General features: G+C 46.0%; 1 pseudogene; it reads right to left on the bottom strand.

Moving 5' to 3' along the window:
* Positions 1 to 2382: 2382 nt before the first annotated feature.
* Positions 2383 to 19092, bottom strand: LOC136501815 (1-phosphatidylinositol-3-phosphate 5-kinase FAB1B-like; annotated as a pseudogene).
* Between the last annotated feature and the right edge of the window lie 6864 nt (positions 19093 to 25956).

Below are 25956 nucleotides of genomic sequence, written 5' to 3'. Positions count from 1 at the left end.
CCCCCGGGTGTATGCGTCCATGGAAGACACGAGGCCATAGGGGAACCGGTCGTATGGCAGGCCGCGTTGGGAACAACGGGGTTCCTCTAGGTAATCGGTGGAAGATAGAGAATAGTAAGTAAATAACAGTATGTACATTACTCACAACGGGGTTTGAGCAGAGAGTTTGCTCGGAAAGAAGCGCAGATGTCGCATCATCGAAGTCGTGCGTCCTGGAGTCGATGGAGGGCGCCCCTCCGACGGGTGCTGGGATGTGAGCCTCCTCGCGGAGGTGTAGCATGCCGAGCCGGTCGGTGATGAAGTTCAGGCTTCCAAAGAGGAAGGCCTGTGATGGCTCGAAGACAGGCGGAGCCCACATCTCAACTGGTGAGAGTGCGGGAAACTCCAGCGAGCCAAAGCGAATCGTATCGCCCGAGCCTGCGACAGCGAGGGTGGCGGAAAAGTGGGCCATCCGATGACCAAAAAGTGTTGAACGTACAACGTCTTCCCCACGAATGGCGCCAACTGTCGGTACAGAAAGTGACCAACTAGTGAATATTTATAGTTTTGCCGTACGTTGTGATCAGAGGTGGCCTAGCACTTAATGACACAGGGTTTATACTGGTTCAGGCAACGTGCCCTACATCCAGTTTGAGTCGGTCGGTGACTTTATTCCTGAGCCTAGGTGCTCGAAGTCTGTAGTGGGGTTACAAACGAGAAGAGAAAGATGGGGTGTACAAGAGGTCTAGTCGGCTCTGGTTGGAAGGGCCGAGAGCGACATGAACTTCGCTACGAGCTAAGTGTTCAAGCGCGCGCTTGAGGTTCGAACCTAGGCAGTTCTACGGTTGTGGACTAGTGAACTTGGTCGATCCAATGAATCTAAAGAGACTGAGCTTGAATCAACCTGGGTTACTGGCTCTATTGGGAGAGAGCGCATCCCCTTTTATAGATGAAGAGGATGACCTTACAAGTGAGAGGGAGAGAGTACGAATGCTTCTAGCCTTGTTGCCCACGCCGATGGGTACAGGATGATGGTAGGCGCCCACAACACTATTGATATCAGATGCACATGGGAGGTCCATCGTCTTGTTTGGGTATGATCGATGTCGGTACCTGCATATACTGTTGATGCCCAGAGGCATGCGAGGAGTTTTACCATGTGCACTCTGGTACGGTAAATCTCGGCGTCCACAATACTATCGATGTCCAAAGGCACGTGGAGGAAGCCTTACCGTATGGGAGAATGACGCCCACAATACTGTAGAGAAAATATCGGCGCCTACAACACTGTGTGTGTCAGGGAGGTTGTAGAGTACTGTTCCTGCAGGCGTTTAGGGTATGGTCCCTGGTATCGTGGTTTGATTTGTGCGCCCTGCCTGGCTTTCTCCGTTTGTTCCCTGGTCCTTTCCGAGCGGGCGTCCCCGGTCGGTTGGTCCCAGTCGGCTCTGGTTACGCCAATCGGAGAAGAGCGGTGAGTAGAGCTTCTATGAACCCTGGTCGGAGACGCGGGGTCGAAGTCGGAAGTAGTCCTTGGGCCTGGCCTTCCGATCGGAGAGGCTATCGAAGGCGACTGGAGTCCGAAGTGAGCGCTCTGGTCGGAGAGGTGGGCCGAAGTTAGCGCTCCGGTCGGAGAGGTGGGCCGAAGGAGTCGACAAGCGGGCATTGTTCCTCCTCGGCTAGACCTTCCGGTCGGTGACTGGACCGCCCTTCTGGCCTGTTGTTTTAGACTCTTCGGCCGGCCCATGAATTGCGTGCTGTCTGCTTGGGCCGAGCCTTGGCGTGGAAACCGATCCCCGAGGGACCCCGGGTTTATGAACCCGACAGAGTATGTATGGATGGGGTCTTAAAAAACAAGTATGCATAGATAAGTTGAGCAATCTATACCATATAATTTGGGATATTTAAATCTTCAATATAATGTATTTGAGATAAATTTTAAATCTTCAATACAATATATCTTAGGACGGAGTTAGTAGTAGAGGTATATAGATAGAATTATTCAAAACGAAAAAGAGGAAATATGGCGAACGAAGAAAGTTTTTACAGATGGGGCTTCTGCTTGTTAAATTTTATTACTGACTACTCCCTCTGTCCAGAGAATGCAACTACGTGTTGCGTGTCAGCAAAAATAGTTCATGTTTAACTAAATTTTTAGTAAATACTATTTATATTTATGGCTCCAAAATAATTTATTATAAAAATACATTTCGTAATTAATCTAATAATATTTATTTAATATTATAAATATTAATATTTTTTATCTATAATTAATCAAACTCAAGATATGAAACCATAATACTGTGCTAAAATTATATTCTTTCCCTGATGAGGGAGTACATGAATTCCACGTCTGTATGAAACAGGCATTTATTTTGATATGACAGACGGCAATAGCCAAAAAAATTGACAGATGGAAGACTTAATATACCAGGACCCCTTACAAAAACAAAAGAATTCACCGCCCTGCTCGTTTTCTATACATCCAACAAAATTTAAGCGACGACGACAGAAGTGATGACACTATGAACTGATTTATTATAGATGGAAAAGGGGAAAAAACTAAGACTAGGACATAATTACAATTTTGAGAATATACACAACCGATGCTTCGGACCTGTGCCAATTAGCACAAGAGAATGCGGTCAGCCGGAAGATCACTTTGATGCATCAGGAGTAGCCAAGCCAGATAACCAGACTACCAGTTCAGCACTTTTGACACCAGGACATGCCCAAAACCAGACTTATCAGTCAAACACCCTATCACTCTTGGGATCCATTTTGAGAATCTTCTTGGCAAATATTTGATGATGATTTGCTTGTATTGATTATTGCAGGCATCCATTGCTCAGGAATGACAATAAAATAAGCAGACATGGCTTTCCTGAACCGCTTCTTATATTGCATAGGTGAAATGACAGTTGGAGATGCGTTCTTCGGCCCACCTAGAATGCCAGAAGATTTTACCCATGTTTCAAGGTGCTTGTCCCATGTATACTGCCTCATAAAATCAATAATTCCTAAGACCAGTTCATGTTTCTCCTCGTCAACTCCCACAAGCAAGGAATAATCCATCACATCGATTCCCTGAAAAACATGGGAGCACATTAATGTAACTATGCGCAAGCATCAGAGTTTGGGATTAGGTCTACCTCATATCTTCATTTTACTATAAGTGCACTAGTGTCTGCCTATATATACCTAATTCTCGTTGGTCTACAGACTACAATGAACCTTACAAGTCCTAAGAGTAAGAGAAACAAAAAGAAGAAGAGAAAAGCCTACAGAATATCAACAAAAAAAAAAAAGGTAGTCTAATTACAATAGCACAAGGTATGAACTTGTCATTGTGTGACTGCTCAGAAACTCGGAAGCATCAGCACTTCAGGTGATGGAGCCACATATCAAGTAAAAAATGACCAAGATGCCTTAGCAAGTTATTTTAAGCAGTCAGCTCACCGTCCTGTTTGCTATTCTCAGCACATAAATCACAGCAATGCAATATATGATACTATTAAGGTCCAAAGCTACTCAGGACCATCTAAATCAAAATTGAAAGCAAAGTGGAAATATGCCATGCAGGTTGATATTCCATTATCTGCAGTTTAATATTGTTCTCTTAATACTGGAAACACAACAAAATCTGATATCTTCCAATTTATTATACTAAAGATTAACCTTTTAGAAGAAAGAAAGGTCAATTTCTCTCTTACTCTTTTTTTTTCTCGAAAACGCAGGGGAGCTGCGCTTATTAAGACAAAGAGACGAGAACCCAATTACAACACACACCACATTTCTCTTACTCTCACTGTGTACTACGACTATACAAGAACTTGAGGAAAACAAATGAATATAGGTCCGCTAAGGACTAAATGGGAACATAGAGATTAAAAATAAGAATGCTCAGCTATGATTTTGAGTCACAACCATCCTCTTCGGTGCTAATAAGAAGCCAGATTCTGATCCAAAAAATCTGGCTCAAGGTTGTTGAACACAAAAAATTGAAGCTGAAGATAACTCTGGAAACTACTACATTTTCTATAAGCTTTGATGAGAACAAATAGATGCAAACTTACAGCTAGGAAAGAAGTATCGTTCCAAACAGCTCTTTCCAGTAGCCGCTTTGCCTTGTTCCCAACAAAAATTGGTGAAGTTGGCATTGCTTCAATTAAGTTCTGGTCAAGAAGAACCTTGTTGCTACCATTTGAATCTGCATTATACCTTGACCTTGAAGATCCCTTTAGATCATAGAGCCTGGTGATATTCCGTCCAAACAAAAGATTCTCCATCACAAGCAAATCCATCTTTGACTCCTTGCCACCCTTTACATGCTTAATAATAACCTAAACATATCAAGTCAACAAAATTAAAATACTCCCTCCAGTCAGGAAAAAAAAGAGAAATGTTGCAGTTTAATTTGAAGTCAATAAGATGCTGCTTTCATCAATACATTTTGCTTATTAAATACTCATAATAGGTTACAAAGGCATAACTCAGTCTACGCAACCATTTTACTATGGCACATTTGTTCACGCTATTTTCGAAGGAATTTATTATAGACAATATCTTCAATCAAGATTGTTAGAATTATTTGCTCCTTTACTGTAATCACCTAGCTATCTGTGCAGGCGCCAGCTATACTGGCCCTTTCACACTGCTGGCCACTTGGGCCATCCCCCCTCTCTCCTATATAAGTGTAATCCCTTCTGTAATCCATCATCAAGGAATATACAAAGCCTAATGGCCTTTGTCTAATATGGTATCAGAGCTAATCGTATCCCCTGCTTCCGCTACTCTCTGCTGCCGCCCAGCCCCGACCCGCGCGCGCGCCTCTCCGGCTGCCGCGCTCTGGCTGCTGCGCCCGCCCCAACGGCCGCCGCGCGCCCTCCTCCGGCCGCCGCGCGTACCCCGCCGGTTCCCCTACCCATGGCTGCTCTTTCCTCCGGCGGCGATTCCGGCTCCGGCGCCTCAGCTGCTGCCGCCGCGACCAAGCTCCGCGACGAGGCGCTCGCCGCCGCCAAGGCTCTGGAAGTTGAGGCCGCCTCCATGCGCGACTTCCAACCAGGCGCGCAGCGCCCAACTAAAGGAGGAGGCGGACCTCCTCAAGTCCGCCGCCGCCGCCCAGGAGCGGGTCCGCGCTGCTGTCCGCCGCCCTCGACTTGGAGCGCGAGCAGGCTGACCTGCTGGAACAGCAGGCCGCGGCCCTCCGCGCGCGGCTCCACCCCGAGCATCACCGCGACGACGACTCGGAGGGCGACGCCGACTCCATTGCCACGGAGACTGCAGCTGTCGCCCATCTTCATAGCCAGGCGGCCGCTGTGCAGAACATCAAGAACCTCATTCCTATTGTTCTCGATCTGCAAGCCTCAAACTACTCCAAATGGCGCGGTTTCATCCTGCTCATCCTCGGCCGGTTTGCCCTGAAGGACCACGTCCTCAGCGACGCCATCCACCTCCACGATGCGGCATGGTCCCGCATGGACTGTGTTGTCGTCTCATGGATCTTCAACACCATCGCCCCTGACCTCCTCGACGTCGTCCACGAGCGTGACGGCATCACTGCTCGGGCGGCGTGGCTCGGCCTCGAGCAGCAATTCTTCAACAACCGTGAATCACGCGCCATGCTCCTCGACGCCGAGTTCCGCACTCTCTGCCAGGGTGCTCTATCTGTGGATGAATACTGTCGCAAGATGAAGCACATGGCGGACGCGCTCGCCGACCTTGGCGAACCCGTCCTGGATCGGACCCTGGTGTTGAATGTGCTACGCGGCCTCAACGAACGCTTCCAGTTCATGTCGCAGCTCGTCACGCGGCAGAAGCCCTTCCCATCCTTCGCCGACGTCCGTGCTGACCTGAGGCTGGCCGAACTCAACATGGCGTCACCTTCAGCTCCGCCCTCGGCCCTCGTCACCGCGCCGTCCAGCAAGCCGCCTGCTCCGTCCCCTGCTCCTCAGCGCCCTCCACAGCCTGCCTGGGGACAGCAGCTCGGCCACACCCCTTCTCCTTCACGCCATCCTCAGGCTGCTGGGGGCCAGCAGTCCAGCAACGGCAATAACCGCGGACGACGTCGCCGCGGTGGACGCGGCCACGGCGGCGCCCAAGCCGGCACTCAAGCCGGCCCACCAAATGGCCAACAGTGGCCATCCTTCTTCAACCCATGGACCGGGTCCATCCAGATGTGGCCCGGGTCCAACCCAGGCGGCTCTCGCGGTCCACCGCCACAGCAAGCTCTCATGGCCGGGGTGCCCCCGGGTTACTTCGCTCCTCCGCCGGTCCCCGGGGCATACTACCAGGCGCCCCAGCAGGCGCCCACCTCGCCATCGCCCTGGACTACTGAGGGTCTCGCCAACGCTTTCAGCACCGTCACCCTCACTCCGCCGTCAAGCACCTCGGATTGGGTCTTCGACTCGGGTGCTTCCTCTCACATAGCCGGCACTCCTGGTATGGTCACCATGTCACCAACCTCCTCCTTTCCTTCTTCAATTATTGTGGGAAATGGCGCCACTCTTCCGGTTGTTGGCACTGGCTACTCAACCCTCCCTGGCCCATTTCGCCTCAACAATGTTCTCATTGCCCCTGACATTATTAGAAATCTCTTGTCAATTCGGCAATTCACCACTGATAATCTTGTTTCTGTCGAGTTTGACCCTCTTGGTGTTTCTGTGAAGGATCTTCGTACCAGGAACCTCCTCCTTCGCTGTGACAGCTCGGGACCCCTTTACACCTTGCAGCTCCCGACATCACCATCCGGTTCCTGCGCTCTCGTGGCCACTCCCTCCTCCACTACTTGGCATTATCGGCTCGGTCATCCCGGGAAGGCTACTCTTCAGACTCTTGCCAAGTCGTCCTCCATCATCTGCAGCAAGCCCGACGATGACACTCTCTGCCATGCTTGCCAGCTTGGGCGTCATGTCCGCTTGCCTTTTAACAATTCCTTGTCTCGTGCAACTAAAAATTTCGACTTGATACATTGTGATTTGTGGACTTCCCCAATCATCAGTGTATCCGGTTTCAAATATTATCTAGTCATTCTTGATGATTGCTCGCATTTTGTTTGGACTTTCCCTCTTAAACTAAAGTCTGACACCTTTAATGCTCTCTCCAATTTTTTCGCCTATGTGCTCACTCAGTTTGGTTGCACCATCAAGACCGTGCAGTGTGACAACGGGCGTGAGTTTGACAACTCCGCGTCACGCACTTTCTTTTCTGCCAAAGGTGTCCTCCTTCGCATGTCATGCCCCTACACCTCGCAGCAAAATGGCAAAGCCGAGCGCATGCTTCGCACCGTCAACAACGTCACCCGCACCTTGCTCTTCCAAGCATCCATGCCCCCCTCTTACTGGGCTGATGCCCTTGCCACCGCCACTCTCCTCATCAATCGCCTCCCAACCAAGACCCTGAACATGAGCACTCCCTTCTTTGCCCTCCATGGCACTCTCCCCTCCTACCATGACCTTCGAGTTTTCGGGTGCACCTGCTACCCCAACCTCACCGCCACCACTCCTCACAAGCTCGCTCCACGTTCTTCTTTGTGCGTCTTCCTTGGCTATTCTCCTGACCACAAGGGGTATAGGTGCCTTGACCTCGCCACACATCGCGTCATCATCTCACGCCACGTTGTCTTCGACGAGACAACGTTCCCTTTTTCCCTCCGTCGACCTTCGCCACCCACACACGAGCTTGATTTTCTAACTAACGACGATTCATCGTCAGTTTTACTTCCACCTACAGGTACACCGTGGGCTGCTGGCCCTCTGCCCGCTCGTGTGCTCTCCCAGCCGGTGCCCACCATGGGCGCACCAGCCCTCCGGCAGTCTCCGCCGGGCTTCGTGCCCCGGCCGCCGGGCTCCTCTCCAGCTCGACCTGTACAGGCGCCCATAGCGCCCTCTGTACATGCGCCCATTTCGTCGGCGCCCTCTGCTCCGGTGCCCACGGGTTCTTCTGTACAGGCGCCCGTGGTGGCACCCCCTGTACAACTACCTCCGGCGTCCTCCTTCACCAAACCACCGGTCATTCATGTCTACACCCGGCGTCCACCCGCCCCCAGCTCGCCACCTGCGTCCCCTGTTGGACCACCTCCTCGACGCTCCAACATGATTCCTTCACCGCCGCGCTTCGTCAAGGGTGACCCTCCTCTTCCAACAGGAGCTGTCCCCATCCCGCCAGTCGCCAACACTCATGGCATGGCGACCCGCGGGAAGTCCGGTTACCGACAGCCGCGCCTCGCGCTGCACACTGAGGCCCTGTCACCTCTACCACGCTCCTGTCGTGACGCCCTCGCCGACCCACACTGGCGTCGGGCCATGGAAGAGGAGTATGCTGCCCTACAGGACAACAACACCTGGGATCTCGTTCCCCGTCCTGCCAAGGCAAATGTGGTCACCGGCAAATGGATCTTCAAGCATAAGTTTCATGCCGATGGTTCCCTGGACAGATACAAGGCTCGTTGGGTGCTTCGCGGGTTCACCCAACGCCCCGGCGTTGATTACGACGAGACATTCAGCCCAGTCGTCAAGCCTGCTACCGTCCGGACTGTCCTCACCTTGGCTCACTCCCGGGATTGGCCGATTCATCAACTTGATGTGAAAAACGCCTTCCTCCACGGGACCCTGTCAGAAACAGTCTTCTGCTCACAACCCACTGGTTTTGGTGATCCTGCACTTCCTGGTCATGTATGCAAGCTCAACAGATCCCTCTATGGACTAAAACAGGCTCCACGGGCATGGTACAGCCGGTTTGCCTCCTTCCTGCTTTCTTTGGGTTTCAGTGAAGCAAAGTCCGATACATCCCTCTTCATACTTCGCCGTGGCACTGAGACAGTCTACTTGCTTCTTTATGTCGACGACATCGTCCTCACTGCCTCCTCCGAGCAGCTCCTGCATCGCCTGATTGCAGCACTCAAGAACGAGTTTGCCATGAAGGACCTTGGCCCCCTTCATCATTTCCTCGGTGTGGCAGTTCAGCGCCACAAGGATCACCTCACTTCTGTCACAGCGTCAGTACATCCTGGACATTCTTGCTCGACATGGGATGAGCGACTGCAAGCCTTGCTCCACTCCTGTCGACACCTGTGCCAAAGTTCCTGCAGATGCCGGTCTTCCTGTTGCTGATCCCACTGCCTACCGCAGCCTTGCAGGTGCACTCCAGTACCTGACATTTACTCGACCCGACATTGCGTATGCGGTCCAGCAAATCTGCCTTCACATGCATGATCCCCGGGAAGTTCACCTTGTGGCTGCCAAGCGGATCCTTCGGTACCTTCAGGGCACCCTCAGCTTCGGTCTGATTATTCCTCGGTCTACTCCAACGCAACTTGTTGTGTATACTGATGCGGATTGGGCCGGCTGCCCTGACACTCGACGCTCCACCTCCGGCTATGCGGTCTTCCTCGGGGGCAGTCTCATCTCCTGGTCCTCCAAGCGGCAGCCCACTGTCTCTCGGTCGAGTGCCGAAGCTGAGTATCGGGCTGTTGCCAACGGCGTTGCCGAAGCATCCTGGCTGCAGCAACTTCTACAGGAACTGCACCACCCTTTACAGACTGCCTCCCTCGTCTACTGCGACAACGTCAGCGCCGTCTACCTCTCCTCCAACCCCATTCAACATCAACGCACCAAGCACGTGGAAATCGACCTCCATTTCGTCCGAGAACGCGTTGCTATTGGTGCTGTTCGTGTGCTTCACGTTCCCACCACCTCACAGTTCGCAGATGTCTTCACCAAAGGGCTTCCGTCTTCTGTGTTCATGGACTTTCGCTCCAATCTGAACGTTCGCTCCACCGACGTTCCGACTGCGGGGGGGTGTTAGAATTATGTGCTCCTTTACTGTAATCACCTAGCTATCTGTGCAGGCGCCAGCTATACTGGCCCTTTCACACTGCTGGCCACTTGGGCCATCCCCCCTCTCTCCTATATAAGTGTAATCCCTTCTGTAATCCATCATAAAGGAATATACAAAGCCTAATGGCCTTTGTCTAATAAAGATCAATAGAACTTCACTGCACATAATTTTGGTATTACTTTTCAACAAGAGGGAGTATCTATAAAAAAAATATGCTCTATTACCTGTGGGTCTGATCCCTAACACTCAGGACTTGATAACTCAAATTTGGAAATCCAAAACATAAATAATTTTTGAACTGAGCCAAATTTGAGGAATAAAGCAGGGGGTCCAAAGGGATAATAAATATTGTCAAAGCCACTAGGCTGCTGTCTAGTGGCTTGGGAGAAGGTTTTGAGACCATTGGATCTTGGAGGCTTAGGCATCCCCAATTTGGAGGTAATGGCATGGGCGCTACAAATCAGATGGCAATGGTTTAAGACCAGAGCTGATCGGCCATGGACTGACCTTGAGCTTCCCTTGCATCCCAACTCGATAGCCCTTTTTACCATTGCGGTCACTACGGAGGTAGAAAATGTAAACAACACTATTTTCTGGACTGATCATTGGCTGCACGGTTGCTCTATTGAAAATCTTGCGCCAACAGTCTTTGCATGACCAAGAGGATCATCACATTTGGAGGCTAGATGCCAGCGGATGTTACTCCTCCAAATCTGCCTATAAAGCCTATTTCCCGGGTGCTGTGACCTTTGAGCCTTGGCGTCGGTTATGGAAGACCTAGGCTCCGGCTAAATGCAAAATGTTTCTGTGGTTGGCAATCCGAAACAGACGTTGGACACCAGATAGGCTTGCTAAGAGGGGCCTCTCTCATCCAGATAAATGACCTCTATGTGATCAAGAAGATGAGACGATACAGCACCTGTTAACAATGTGTGTTGTGGCAAGACAAGTTTGGTTCAGATTCCTCCATCCGTTGGACCTAACAGATTTAGTCCCCCGACAAAATGAAAGGAGCTTTGTAGACTGGTGGCGCAAGACGATGAGAAAAGTTAAAAAGGAGCACAAAAAAAAAGGAGTGAACGCTCTAATTATTCTTGGCGCCTGGATTATTTGTAAACATAGAAATGCTTGTGTGTTTGAGGGAGCTTCTCCTTCGGTTAACATGATTTTGTGTGAACTGAAGGATGAGCACGGCTTATGGTGCATGGCTGGTGCGAAGAATCTGCAGGGGCTAGGGCTTTCTATTGCATTGGGCAGTTGAGCTAGGTTGTGTCGTGCGTGTTGCTATGTGCAAGAGCTTTAAGTCTGTGTAATTGCCTCACTCATATTTGGTCCCCATATGAGTGAGGATCCTGCTGAGGACCACCCCTTCTCTTTAATATAATGAAACGCAGCTCTCCTATGTTTTCTAAAACAAGAAAGGCCAACTTCATTTTCACATTTATGCGTAGAAAGTTATCTTTTCCTTTGGAAGCATCATATCTATGACTTGCATGGAACAAAAAGATGTTTTTTATTGTTTCAACGAGCTAGTAGCTAAACTATACAATTTGATCGTGTTTGAAAAGCAGTCATTCTTGATATACAGAACTATGTTTTCAAAAGTTTCTGCTTGATTGCTAGAGCCATTTTCCTCATAAGGTGCCAATCAATATTACAGAACATAATTGTATTAAATCAATGGATGGATGAAGATTATTTGATACAGCTGAAGTGTAACAACAATCAAGAATGTTCAAAGAACATACCTGATAGATCCCCAAAATTTTTGCTAGGCATGTAGGGCTTCCAGTGCTTATGGACTCTGACAGATATTTAAAATATTCAGTGCCAAACTTAAGGAATGATTCAAGCTCTGTCTTTGTAACTTGTTTTATTATAAATCTATCATCCAAAGATTTCGCAAAAAACACATTGCTTTTACCACCTTGTGCTCCCCATTTTTTACATCGACTGATAGACCTCAAAAAATCAAGCTCAGATGGACAGCAAGACTTTCTTAGTGCTTCAAACTTTTTTGCATAGTAGCATGTAACATTATATTTGACTTTCCCAAGTGGCCCACCATCTTCAAAAGAAACACTCAAGTGCACCTGATCAGGAGCTAAGGATCCTCTAACTCCAGACACTGATGAAGTAACATCATAGTGGGATCCAAATTCCTCAAACAAATGAAATGGGTTAAAATTTCCTGAATCATATACAGGCAATGGAAGCGAAGAATCTTTGTCTCTATTTTTGCTGCTCTCATCAGACAACTGGAAGCAGTACATGGGTGAAACAAGTGCATAAGAAATAACACTTGTTGGCTCATCATCAAATACAGGAATAACAATATCATTAGCTCCAGTAGGTAAGAAAAGTCTTGCTCCACCTTTCTGTGATAGCTCACAAACAATTCGATGTATTTAGGAATGTAGTCAGCCAAGGAAGTAAATCTCAGTGGTGAACTAGAGGTTGTGTTTAAGGAACTGTTTGATGTCATGTATGGCACCTTAAGCCATCTAAGTAATTCCTCCGCTGCATCTCCGGACCGGACAGTGAAAGTAGAAGTATGCACAGCCTTGGTTTGACTTTTAACATCAACTGCTGTGTCTTCGACAGAGGGTAGAGGTTTCGCCAAGTTTGAATCAGGGGCAGGTCCATTCTGACCTCTCCATTTTGCATCCAATGTGTCTGGAATATCAGTAGTAACTGGAAATTGTCCATCAGAAGCAACCCTACGTACACCAGTTCTGGATTCTTGGTTATCCAGTCGATCCTTAACATCTGCACTGGTAACATGATTGATTTTGGCAATTGAATCTTCAGTGCCGTTCAATTCTGCAACATTCCCTGAGCTCTTTTCATTAGACTCATTGGCTTGGTTGAACACCTCATCTTCACCATGAGGTGGACAAGAGCTCTGTTGCAACAACCCTTCCTTAGCAGTTGAAAGAATTTCTGTGACCTTTGAGCCCTTCTCTAACTTTGGGGCTGGAGTGGCACCAACTGATTTACCATTAAAATCAGAATTCCCACTCCCAATCCGTAAACCAGCTAGTGCGTCACAGTACTTGCCACCTGAATTTGCAATGAATTTCAGCCGTTGATCCCACAAGTAAGACAGAAGTAATAGGTGCCTCCTTAGTTTGTTAACCTCAAGAATATCAATGAATGGCTGTCCCTTTCTCATATCCTTTTTCAGTAGATTATTTAATGACTCCTGGGAGATGAAAGCTCCAATAATCAGAGAACAGATTTACTAAAAAAAATTATTTGTGCAGACATGGGTAGGACAGTGGGCAATTGAATAAAACATTATATAAAGAAATTCAAAACTACTTAACCATAAAGTCAGTCTTCTCTGTCACCAGGATCTCTTCCAGTTCTCCAATATTTCTTCTCAACTCGAGAATCTTCAAGTTGCCATCAAAAGAACCTGTAATTGGCCTTCCTCCTGAAATTTTGTGGAGTGCATTCAGAACTTCAGAGAACAGAAGTTCAGCTGAGTCATCCACCTGAATCATTAGCAATCAGCATCAGTGAGGAATTATTGCACACACAGGCTCTTACATTAAGTACATCTTCATATTTACCTCTTTTGCTTCTTCTTCTACCCATTCCTGATGCTCAGAAGTAAAATCAAGTTTTGGTGGTGGTAAATACACAGAGTGGACCTTAATTGAGGCATATCGGAAGCAAGCAACCATTTCACCAAAGCTGAAATGCAAACATGTAAGGTACAACCCTTAACGATTTGATAAGATGGATAAGAGATAAGAATGTACCCGTAAAAGCGAAGGCAATCCCTGTGAAGTGAATGACCACAGCTAGCAACCCTACTTGCTGCCGCATGATTTGAAAAACTAAGTTCCAAAAATTTTCCAAAAGACAAGCCCCAGGCAGCATCAGACATCACTACTCTTTTAGTTGCTGGAGGAAGCCCATTTACTCGAGGACAGCGTAAGCATCTATGCCACATCCAAATTCTACCATCATTTTCACCATCACCAGGCAACTTTACTGAAAGTTTCCTTACTGATATTGTTAAACTGCCTTGGGGGTGAACATAGCAATAAACATGGGCCTCTGGTGGCAGCTCACAAGATTGGCAGAGGTTGCTCTGAAATAAAAATCAAAGTTAAATACAATATAAGGTTTAAAAACAAATATACATGTGGAAGACCTCAGTCTAACCTGATCAAATAGCTGGTCACGCAAAAATCTGCCTAAAGGTTTGTCAAAGTTACCATAATATTTTATGCGAAGAAGGTGTGGCCGCTCACACAGAGTTTCTTTCCAAACACAACGAGAGGATAGAGAAACTAATATACTCTGATTGTCTGCTGGAGACGCTGGAATTTCATCTGTTTTTGCAACTGAATTATCCTTTGCGCTGTCATCATCATGAGAAATCTGTACGTTCAAAGGAGCAGCCGGCTTATCTGCTACCTTGTCACCACTGTCACCCTTAGTTGACACCAAATTCATCGGATGAGCAGGTGATACACTAAAGTCATTAATCAGCGCATTTCTAGTGGTCCAGGTAGGCTGCCTTGTAAATTCATTTTTATGTTCACATCTCCAGTACCATCAGGACAGTGAATGTTCGACTGCTGAACCAAGGGACCAACAGGTGGCTGAGGGACCGTATCCAGCAAACAGGTAATATGTCCATTTTGGCTATTGATCTGAACAGATGCCGTTTCATCATAAGGAGCTCCCAATGCTGTTTGTTCCATTCGTTTAGTGCCATTAAATGTCAGATCATCATTTTGCAAGCCAAATGCTTGCAGGCAATTGTTTGGTGATGAAGCACTAGGGATTGGTATGATAGGTATTGTTGAGATAGACCTATCAGCACTGGAAGGTTTGTCTGGCAAAGCTACAATAATTGGTGACTTCAGAGGGAGTTCTGGAAGAGTTGCACCTTCATCCACAAGGAATGATGTTTCAAGTGCCAAGTGGTAGGCTGCAAATACTCCATATTGCACAACATGCTTCACCTTTTTTAGCTCATCCCCGTTAGCACCTTTGAGCAAGATCTGCAGAATCAGAGGAAGTTAGATATATGACCTTTGGCAGCAACCACTTTTTTAATATACATATGTTTCCTAACACAGGTAATGCAGATCATTTATCTACATGAGATGATGACAAAGTGGCCTAATCAAGCATTCAAGGAACATGTATCACAGCTACACACTTTTTTTAGCTAAAATGGAAAATGCTGCTCATGGACAGAGCAATTGGTTCTGCCATATTTATAGCACAACTAACATAATAACCCCAATTTCATTAATCTTTTTAAATCATATATCCTCCAATCTCCATGCTGCATGGAATACTTTAAATCAGCTTAATTGCAAACGTTTCCAGGTACCCAAGCAATGAACTCACTTACCCCTTAGTAATTAAGTATACCAATGTACAGAGTGACCATGCTAACACTAGAAAAAGACAGAGCACAGTAGTTGAGACAAAAAAGGTAAATACTTACTGTACAACCGAACGGTTTGGGACAGCCTTCAAAAAACATGAGGGTCTTCAGCATTTTCTTCCCACCTTCCCCAGCGGTCCCATGCTCTTCAACGTACTTCTCTACATGGAATAAATCACAACGCCCAAGCTTCTGGATGACAAATAATCAATTGAGGGAACTATATGAGCACCAGTGCAGCGTGATATCCTTTCCAGCAGTGGCCTTTTGATATTCAGAACAAGGGAGATGTTTTTCTCTAGAAATAAATCCTGAGCATAACGAGACACAGATTTCTCTACCAATACAACACTTGGTTGGTGCGCTTTGATCTTCGCAACAGCCATTTTCAAATAATCTGTTTCCTGGAGTCAAAAAAAAAACTGTGAGAGTGCATCCCTATCAGCAGCTGTCTATAACCTTGTCAGTGTCCTTTCTGTTACAACATAAGCGTGAATAGACTGGAATTCACAGGCAATACCTGCTGCAGTAATGTATCAAAACTTGAAAGCAAATTTGATACGCGCTGATATTCGAGTGCACCACCAAGAATCAAGATTTTAGGCTTTTCCTTTTTTGATGACAATACGCCGGTGAGCAACATTCTTCTTACAAAACAACTCCTTTTACAACGAAACTGTAAATAAAGGAATTGATGTATAAGACAAAAAATCTCAAGTGGAGATCAAAGAAATGCACAGATAAATACAGTAACACACTATGAAACTCAAAGAGCTGTAGATTAATAAAAACAAAGCAAGTTCACATCAAGTGGCGTCAGAGGGCAATTGAATTACAAAGCTTCAGTTTCAATTAACTATAAGGTTATGGACGCTCAACCATATATAGATGTAAAATCATCAAGACATATGATGTGAATAGTGATGCATGGAAATTGGAAAATAAAATTTGTTTACCTTTCACTTGGGTGACCACAAGCTAAGCATTTCACCTTAACATAGCCACCAGGGTCCATCTGACCGCCTTTGCTGGTGGTATCTGGCTTCAAAGAGATGCAGCTTCCCAAGACAGAGAAGTAACTATATCTAGCCAACTCTCTTTGCCACTTTTATCAACTAATGGTACCTTTTCAGCCTGAAGCAGTTGAGAAACTAACGCCCGAAAATGGCCATCAACAATGTCTTTCATGGCTTTCTTGTGTTCCTCAGCTGACTTATCTCTACTTCGACAGTGCCCACTGCCAAAGCTGTTTGAGCGTAGATATCCCCACTCTCCTGTAGCATCCACCCCCTCATCATCATGTTCACCATCGTGATCATCCTCGTCGTCCTCAGGTTCTGGAGGTACCCAAAGTGAGCTATTGTTTTCAAAGTCTACAGGCTCATTATCTAGCACTTCCATGCTATACATGGAAGAAGACCGAGCATTGCAGCACTCATCAACGTTATGATCTTCATTCTTATCTGCTCCCAAGGAATCAGCTAAGGTTGTCAAATCATTCCTTGGGGATGTAGATTCTTTTGCATCATCACTACAGTCAACATGATGCCCATCAAAATACATAGGTCCATAATATTCATCAGAATTTTGCATGTGCTGCTCTTCCAAATCTGAACGGAAAAACTGTGTAGTCATCATCATCTTCATCGTCACTCCTAACACAAAATAAATGTTATTTAACAACACAAATACAACTTGGGATTCAAAATAAAATTTCCTATTATCTATACTACTATTCATTAGAGCTATGAGGAATAAATCAGCTAATACAAGAAATGAAATTCTCATTCCATGTAACGCCATGGATTTAGCTAAATCACTGTTCATCTAAAGAATAGGCACATTCCTTGGCAAAATGAAATGAAAAACACAATAGATATGATGAACCGAACTGAGTATATTTCATTTTAAGGAGCGTGGGTACCTGATAAGGACAAGCAAGTCAGAATGTAACACAGCAGCTAAAACGCAACATGGGAAGCTGTTCAACCAGAGTTGACAGGGAGAGAAGCACTAATGGGTACACAGGGAGTGGGGTGGTAGAGATAGAAAGGTGAAGGAATATATAGATGATTAATGCTTACATGACTTTCAATAAAATAGATTGTCCCTTCAAATAGAGATGGCCTCCAAACAAATCTTATAAATCAAAACAAACTACCAATTGGCAGAGCTGTCTAATTTTCAAATAAAACTATATCCTAAGTAGATCTTGAGACTGGGCCCTAGGAGTTAGTGCAGTCCGAATAACGGTAGAATCCTAGAGTTTGAGGTAATGTACTAAAAAATGGCCCTGATACCAATAGCATCCACAGAGAATTTCGTGTTGCTCAACAAGTCTACCTGATACATGCTGGCCTAGGAGCACATGACAGAACTCAGAAACCAGAAAGTTATGTAGAATTTTAGCTAATAGTTGCTGAGAGTAGAGATGCACCTGATGCAAAAGAATCATATCTCCAAAAGAATATCCAAAGAGTTCAAAGACTGATATTTCTATGTTCGAGGATCCACAAAGAAAATACTATGGCTCAACTAGTAAGTACACATTGTCCTACACCCCTACCCAAGACATATATAACATGCAACAGCATCTCGCAAGCACGGATCCAAAGCTCCTAATCAGTCAATCAATGCACATGTAAACTTATATTCACAAATAATATTTCTTCTCAATAGCATTGAGACAAGTTAGGTTCCAATTTCTTAAACAAAAAAGCACGAATCGTGGAAAAGTCTTACCTCTGCAAGCAAAAGTTGAATTGATCGGACGACTTGTCAGCGTAAGCTGCAGACTCCATGGCTGGAGCAGGGTCCATAGCAGGCTGCTGCTTCTCAGGATAGCCGTCATCCTCGCCGCAGTTGCCCCTCTCCGTGGACCGGCACCGACGCAAAGTCGGAGTAGCTAATATTCGCATAAGACGACATTTGCCCGTTCGTCCCAGTGAAGCTGGACTTATCACTACCAACGCTAGCGGCGGACAGGGACGGGCTAGTCGGCTGTTCCGCCGCCGCGTCCCCGCGCGCTGTGGCTTCCTCCTCCAGCCAGCGCTTATAGCAGTAATTGCAGACCCTGATCCTCTCGCCGTCCTCCCTCGCGGCGTCCCCCGGCGAGCGGGGCACAGAGTTGGCCGTGCACCGGGCGCAGAACACGCGGCCGCAGTGCCGGCAATGGTGGCGCCGGTTCAGGATGGTGAACTGCGCGTCGCAGTCGTAACACACGCGGCAGCTCTGGTCCGGCATCCAAAAGTCTCTAGAGAGGTCGTGCGGCAGCGGCTGCCCGGCAGCAGCCGCGGCCGACTGCGACTGCGACGCGGGCGGTGGCGGAGAGTGGTCGCCCCGCCGCGGCATCCACGACTTCACCGCACCGAACAACTCCACGAGCCGCCCATCGGGCGATCCCATCATCGGCGCCACGCTTACCACCGCCACCGCCAGCAGCCCCACCCCTCATGCTCAATCCGGCGACGCCTCAATCCGCATAGCTAGCTTCCCCCAGAGCCAAAGCCACTCCGCCGCCGCACGGCAACCCGCCCACCAGATCAGATCACTAACCGAGGCGGAGGCGGCAGCAGCAGTAGCAATAGCAGCAGCGGAAGCAACTCACAGCCAGACAGCCTCGACGAATTGGGCACCAAGACTCCGAGCTCGCCGCGAAGAACTCGGCGCGGCTGAGATCGAAGCGAAGGAACTAGGAATCGCGGGAGGGGAACTAATTTGGCTTAAGAGAAAAAGCGGTTAATAACTTGGGCTGAGATTAGGAGGGCTGAGGGTTCCAGAAGGGCGCCAGTGGAGCACGGGAGACTGGAGGGTGCGGATTCACGGGGACGGAGATGGAAAGGGAGGGGAGATTGATTAACTGACGCGTTTCCATTTTTTCAAATCTTTTTCTTGGTTTTGATTTATGTGTTTTCCTTTTCTGCTTTTATTTGCTTTTCTTGGCGCCACCGGCTTCTTACCTCTCTCGAGTTTCGCTATCCGCTGTTGTTATTGGGTTTCATTCCACACTTTATTGTGGATTTCCTTTGCATTGGGCATTAAATCAATTGGCTCAAAGAAAACTCACCGTACCGTACCCGTTGCACAGTAGTGGCGACAGTACCGTTTTTTTTTTTTACACGCCAAGGCTGCGAACTCCAGCTAATTTCTACATGGGCGTTGTTCCTGTATTTCGTCTCATATTTTACATGCTTTTGCACGTAGCTCCCGCATGTTATCTCGCACACATCCCACCACCCTGAGTCCGCATCCCATCCAACGCCCGTGTCCCTGTGTCCGGACGTCACACCGTGCCCCCGCGCCTATCCCGTGCCCCAGCAGCCCATCGCGCACCTGAGCCTAGTCCCAGCCCCATGTGAGTCCCATCACCTGCCTTGCTTGCGGGTGCGCGTCGCGGAGGCATCTGCTGGCCACAGGTACCCGCACGGTGACTTGCGACGGTGCCCCCTAGCACCAGCAGACGAAATATACGCTTGAAACATGTGTGAATAGCCATAGCAACATATGCCACATCTAGATCTACTTGCGCAACATTCAAATGAACACTTGCAACATGAGTTTGAAACATCTAAAACACGCTTGAAACATGCGTATAGAGTCATAGCAAACATATGCAACATCCAGATAAACACTTGAAACATAGGCTTGCAACATGCATATATTGCCATTGCAACATATGCAACATCACAGATCTACTTTTATAACATACAGATAAACACTTAAAACACAAAGTCTGGAACGCCCGAAACACTTAAAAACAGAACGTCGTCAGCGGCCACGGTCTACCTAGTGTAGAACTACGGTAGCCAGTAAGTTCGGGTCATGGGGACGTCGAGAGCAACGTCTAGCAACCTCCTCCTGATGGCACGGTGCACGTTGTAACTGCGACAGCCAAGGTGGACGAAGGTGTGGCAAGGGACGCACCACAAAGCGCGAGATATGGAGCCACAGCGTGACGCAAGATTGGGGCGGGGCAGGGCACGGGATGGGGCACGACAGGATGCTCGCGACAGAGTGGGGCTGGTGGACGGCGTGTCGCTGGCGCGGCAGGCGGATGGCGTGGCGGAAGCGGCCGCTGCGAGCGAACAACGCGGTGAAAGCTACCGCTGAGGTCAGGAATGGGGGATGTTCGAAGCAGGCATATGAGTTGGGGAGGCCACGGGAGTGGGAAAATGTTGGCAGCAAGCAGATGAGTTGGGGGCACAGGCCCGTTTGTAGGGTCGAGATGGCGGATTAGAGGGAGGGTGAATAGTCTTTTCTAAACTTAATTGCGTTGGCTAACCGATATAAATACGAAATTAAAACAATCGGTCTAGCCAAGACTATACCCATCTATATATGTTCACTAGCACCTAGCAAAGATACTAATTATGCAACTAAGGTGCCGGGCTAGCTAGAGCTCTCCTAAATAATTCTAGGAGCAAGGTCACACAAACATATGCCACTAGTACTTTAAGCAACAAGGGAGCTCCTACACATGCTAGTAATCAAAAGCACAAAGCTAACTAAGCTCACTTAGCAATGCTCAATAACAAGGCAACTAATGCTTAATTAGAGAGCGCAAATACTTAGCTACATAAATTAAGCAATGTGACTAACAAGGTTACTAAAACCAAATTAGCCACGCAAGGGAGCTACTTCTATGCTACACAAGCAAGAAAGTAATTAGCAAGCTACACAAGCTATCTAATTACAAGAGCAACAACACAAGCTTAATATGTATAAAAGTAATTGCAAGCTTGTTTAATAGGAATGCAAACCAACGGAAAGAACAAGGTTGACATGATGATTTTTCTCTCGAGGTTCACGTGTTTGCCAACACGCTAGTCCCCGTTGTGTCGACCGCTCACTTGGTGGTTCGGCGGCTAATTAGCATCACCCGCTAAGCCCGCACGTCGGGCACCGCAAGAACCTACCCCTTGAGTGAGGGTAGCTCAATAACACGCTTTACTAGAGTTGCTCTTCGTGGCTCCCGCGGAGCGAGCACAATGCCCCTCACAAGCACTTCTCCGGAGCGTCGCACAAGCTTCTTGCGGACTTTGACGGAGACCACCACCAAGCCGTCTAGGAGGTGGCAACCTCCAAGAGTAACAAGCACCACCGGCTTGCAACTCGATCACTTAGTGCCACTCGATGCAACCTCATGATGCAATCGCACTAGAATCGCTCACTCACACAATCGAATAATCACTATCAAGTATATGTGTGATGGAGGGCTCCCAAGCACTCACAAGCATGGACACTAAGTCCCCTTAGGTGCTCAACTCCAGCCATGGCCGAGGGGCACTTCTATTTATAGCCCCAAGGGCTAAACTAGCCGTTACCCCCTTCACTGGGCAAAAGTCAGGACGACCGGACGCTCCGGTCCAATCGACCGGACGCTGGACCTCAGCGTCCGGTCGTGCGATGCACGCCACGTGTCCCCTCCTTCAAACGCTGTTCACTGGATCTCAACAGTTAGCATGAACTGACCGGACGCAGCAACCCCAGCGTCCGATCATTTCCAGTAAGATACCGACCCCGATCGGACGCGTCCGGTCAGACATGATCGGACGCAGCCCAGCGTCCGGTCATACTCTAGCTCCTACGTCACCATACGTCACCTTGATCGGACGGACACAGCCAGCCGTCCCGTCACTTCTAGTGCTAGCGTCTGGTGCACCCAGTAAGACTCTGTCTTTTCTATGTACACCGTCGGACTGTCTGCACTCTACGGGCGGACACTCCATCGATGGAGTTTCTTCACCAAGTTGATCCACATCAACTCCAACTCCATCTCCTTTGTAAATGTGCTAACACCACCAAGTGTACACCACCATGTGTATGTGTGTTAGCTTTTCCCAATCATTCCCAAAGGATGTTAGACACTCAACTTGCCAAGCCACTCGATCCTAGCGACGATACCAAAGTTAGATCACTCGAGTGGCACTAGATGACCGATATGCAAACAAGTTTGCCCCTCTTGATAGTACGGCGATCTATCCTAAACTCGGTCATAAACTTCTCTACACACCTATGACTGGTGAAATGAAATGCCCTAGGTTATACCTTTGCCTTGCGTATTCTATTCTATCTCCTCCAATGTCGATGCAACACATGCACCAATATGATCAACAATGATATGATCCACTTCATATCATCACGTGATCATATTAGTTCATCGATCTTGATTTTACTTGCTCTTCACCATTGCCATCGTCCATCGGCGCCAAGTCTTGCTCAAGCTTCACCGCCACGCGGTCCATCACTCCAAAGCCTTTGACTTGCCCTTCACGCTTGCAACCGGTCCATCAAGCCAAGTCTTGTCTTGGTCTTCTCCACCTTGATCATATGACTCAATGTCATGTCTCATGTGCAATAAGCTCCTTCATCATCACATGTGTGAGCTTTGCAATATCTCCAAGCCATTTTTACCTCCATGGCATATGTTGCTCATACACATGTACCTGTGGACTAATCACCTGTGTATCTCACATAAACATAATTAGTCCACCTAAGTTGTCACTCAATTACCAAAACCAAACAAGGACCTTTCAATCTCTCCCTTTTGGTAATTGATGACAACTCTACAAAGATATATAAATTAAGCTCTTTTGGATTCATGTTGCTTGCCCAAGCAATTTTACCATGTGTAAATGATTTTGGACAAGTACCACAAACCTGAAATGGTAGTATTAGCTCCCCCTACATATGTGCTAGAGTATTTGATTTTAAGCTTGCACATATGCATAGATTTAAATTGTGGGAGAGTAATTACTACCGAATAATGCTAAGATGTATAGAATAAACCTTTGAAGTGTGATACCAATCGTAGTTGCACCTTTAAGTTCATCCTTAGCACCATGATTAGCTAGATGCCACTTGGAAATAAAAACACTAGATACCTCATGAGATCAACATTAAAATAAGGTACTAGCATTACTTGTAAAGCATACCAAGTGTCTAGCTATCATCCTATGCATGCTAGTTATCAAATCATCATTCAAGTTCTACAACTAGCATACACCACACAAGCATGCATATTGAATTTGAAAGTTTTATGCAATGCAAGCAAGCGTATGAATATGCACATATCAAATGCAATCAATCAAAGTTCATGAGCTTGCTCCCCCTACTTGTGTGCTTTCTTGTCCAAGAATTTTGATTCATCTCTTTTCTTCAATGTTGCTCCCTCTTTGTCCATGTCCATGTCCAACCTCTTAAGCTTTCATATCTTATCTATCTTATCTCTCCCCTTATATAATTTATCTCTCCCCCTTATAAAAGCTTTTCATATCTTTGTACAATCTCTCCCTCTTTGTCATCAATTTTCATAAAAGGTAAGTTTCTCATTGATGCAAGAGTGTGCATTTGGGGTAGATGGTTGTGGCTTGAGTCTTGTATTATTGATGGACATCACTTGATTTTTGAAATGACACCACTTGTAGATACCACTTATAACTTATAACACTTGTATCTTGTGTAGAGCTTCTTGAGATACCACACATAAGTGATAGCATGGGTCCATCCATTTGATACACTTGAGCTCTTGTAGGTGAGGGATGCATTCTTCATTTGATGATCACTTAAAGCTGAGGATCACTTGTGGAACCATCATTTTGCATGAATACCACTTGAAGGAAGTGAATACCATTTGAAAGAATCTTCTAGTATGGAACCACTTGTTTGATTTATCAATAAAGACCATTTCTTGAACATTTGCTATCTTCATGAGTACCACTTATAGGATATCACTTGTGAGTTGATCTAGATATCACTTATAAAATCTTGATGAAATACTTGAGTCTAGATACCATTTGAAATAAACAAACTAGATATCTATTTGCATTGTTGTCTTGTGCTTGTACTCTTATCACCATCATGAGCTTTTATGATTGACTTGAACTAAATGATTTGCCTAAGCTTCTAAGTCTGATTTGAACCAATGATAAGATTCTTCACACCTTTTGCAAGGGTTATCTTGCCAATGTTGTACTTGTCACTTGTTAGCAATTCAAATTGAGTCAAGTACTTGGGTTTGCTAGCTCATGAACAAATTCATATACTAACCACTAGATCAAGTAATCATTCAAACAATAGTGGTAGGCTATGAAATGAAACATTTCATTTATTATACATGATCCTATGAAGCATGTATTATATGCACTAACCGCATACTAGTAAGGGATGAAATGATCATGCACATTACAATGATAACCTTTGCTATGTTGAAGTAGAGGATAGTCACATAGATTCCAATTCATTACTCCAATAGCAATGTGAAGTCCAATTTATAAGCTTGGTGAAGACCAATAGATACCATGTTAAATTTCATTCTTCATCCATATGAAATGAATACCACTTATAATCAAGTGCACTTTCTTATTGTGGTTGACTTGCTTTATCTTTTGATCTTTGCTTGCATGAGAGTATCAATTGTGAATACCACTTGAAATATCATGATTAGCTCTCTTTTGAGTGTTGCTTGCTTTTCTTGATCAACCCTTTTGATTTCTTCAACTAAGCATCTTCCAAATATTCCTAGGATCACCACTTCCATGTTAGCCTTCCAAGTACCACACTTGGTTTACCTACACATAGGCGGCAAGCCCCTACACTAGGGAGAAGTGACCTCTCTCCAAGAACCATTCTTGACACTTACTTGAAATAACTTGATTGATTGATCCAAGTGATGGACTTAACTTGATGAGTAACCTTGATTCCTTATTTAAGTATTTTTTTTCTTCTTGTTAAGTCATTTTCTTTCTACCAAATGATTTTCAATAGTCACTAGAACTTAACCTTCAACTTCATCTTGAGTTTTGATCTTGATTTTCCAATTTGAGTACCAAATATATGCAAAGTACACTCCATAATCAAATGACCTTGTACTCTTTGCTTGTTATGCTTTTAGATCATCTCAAACCAAACTAGGTACCTTAAACACTTGTAAACATATTTCTAACTTAAGGACCTTTCAATCAAAGTGACTCTAGATCAATCCAATATTTGTCACTTTTCTGACAGATTTTGTACCCCTCAAAGGAATAAGCATATTTCCCAAAGTATAAATTCAAATACCACGAAATTTGGTGGAGATGTCTTTACTAAGTTATCTAGCAGATGTAAAAAAAATGAGATTCATTTGACTTCTAGACTACTACTAGATTTCAATTCTTCCACCACTGCTACATGCTGAAAACCTGCTGCACTATATCTGATAAGATCCACTCCAAAACTAAAGTATTTCTTATCCAATTTTCATGAAATTTCTACAGCATCTTATACCATAAGTCTAGAGGTATGTATACCAATTTTCATGCCAATACAATAAGTTTTGATCACTCAAACCATGGCTAAGATCATAGCTAGCTCAGATTTTGCAATATAGGACAGATTTCAATACTTGAAGCTATACTTCATCAAATATGAATCAAACTTGAAGCTAACTTGTTTGAATACTTCCATAAGACACATATCCATTCAAATCACTTACTAAATGTCATCTCATGAATTTATCCAGCAACAAATCAATCCAAACTTGATTACTAAGCAATTATCTATTCAATCAACTTATAGTAAGCAACTTTGCATATTTATCTAATTCAATCAACTCATATGCACCTAAATGAAATGATCAACAATAGATATACCTTGGTTAGCTCATGATTATCTAACTAGCAAGCTTCAACTCAATTATTTGCAAGTCATCAATATATCCAATGACTCACCACAACTTGAAT

The sequence above is a fragment of the Miscanthus floridulus genome, chromosome 13 (genome assembly GCF_019320115.1).
Source record: "Miscanthus floridulus cultivar M001 chromosome 13, ASM1932011v1, whole genome shotgun sequence".
NCBI lineage: Eukaryota > Viridiplantae > Streptophyta > Magnoliopsida > Poales > Poaceae > Miscanthus > Miscanthus floridulus.
This window is presented reverse-complemented; position numbering and strand designations above follow the sequence as displayed.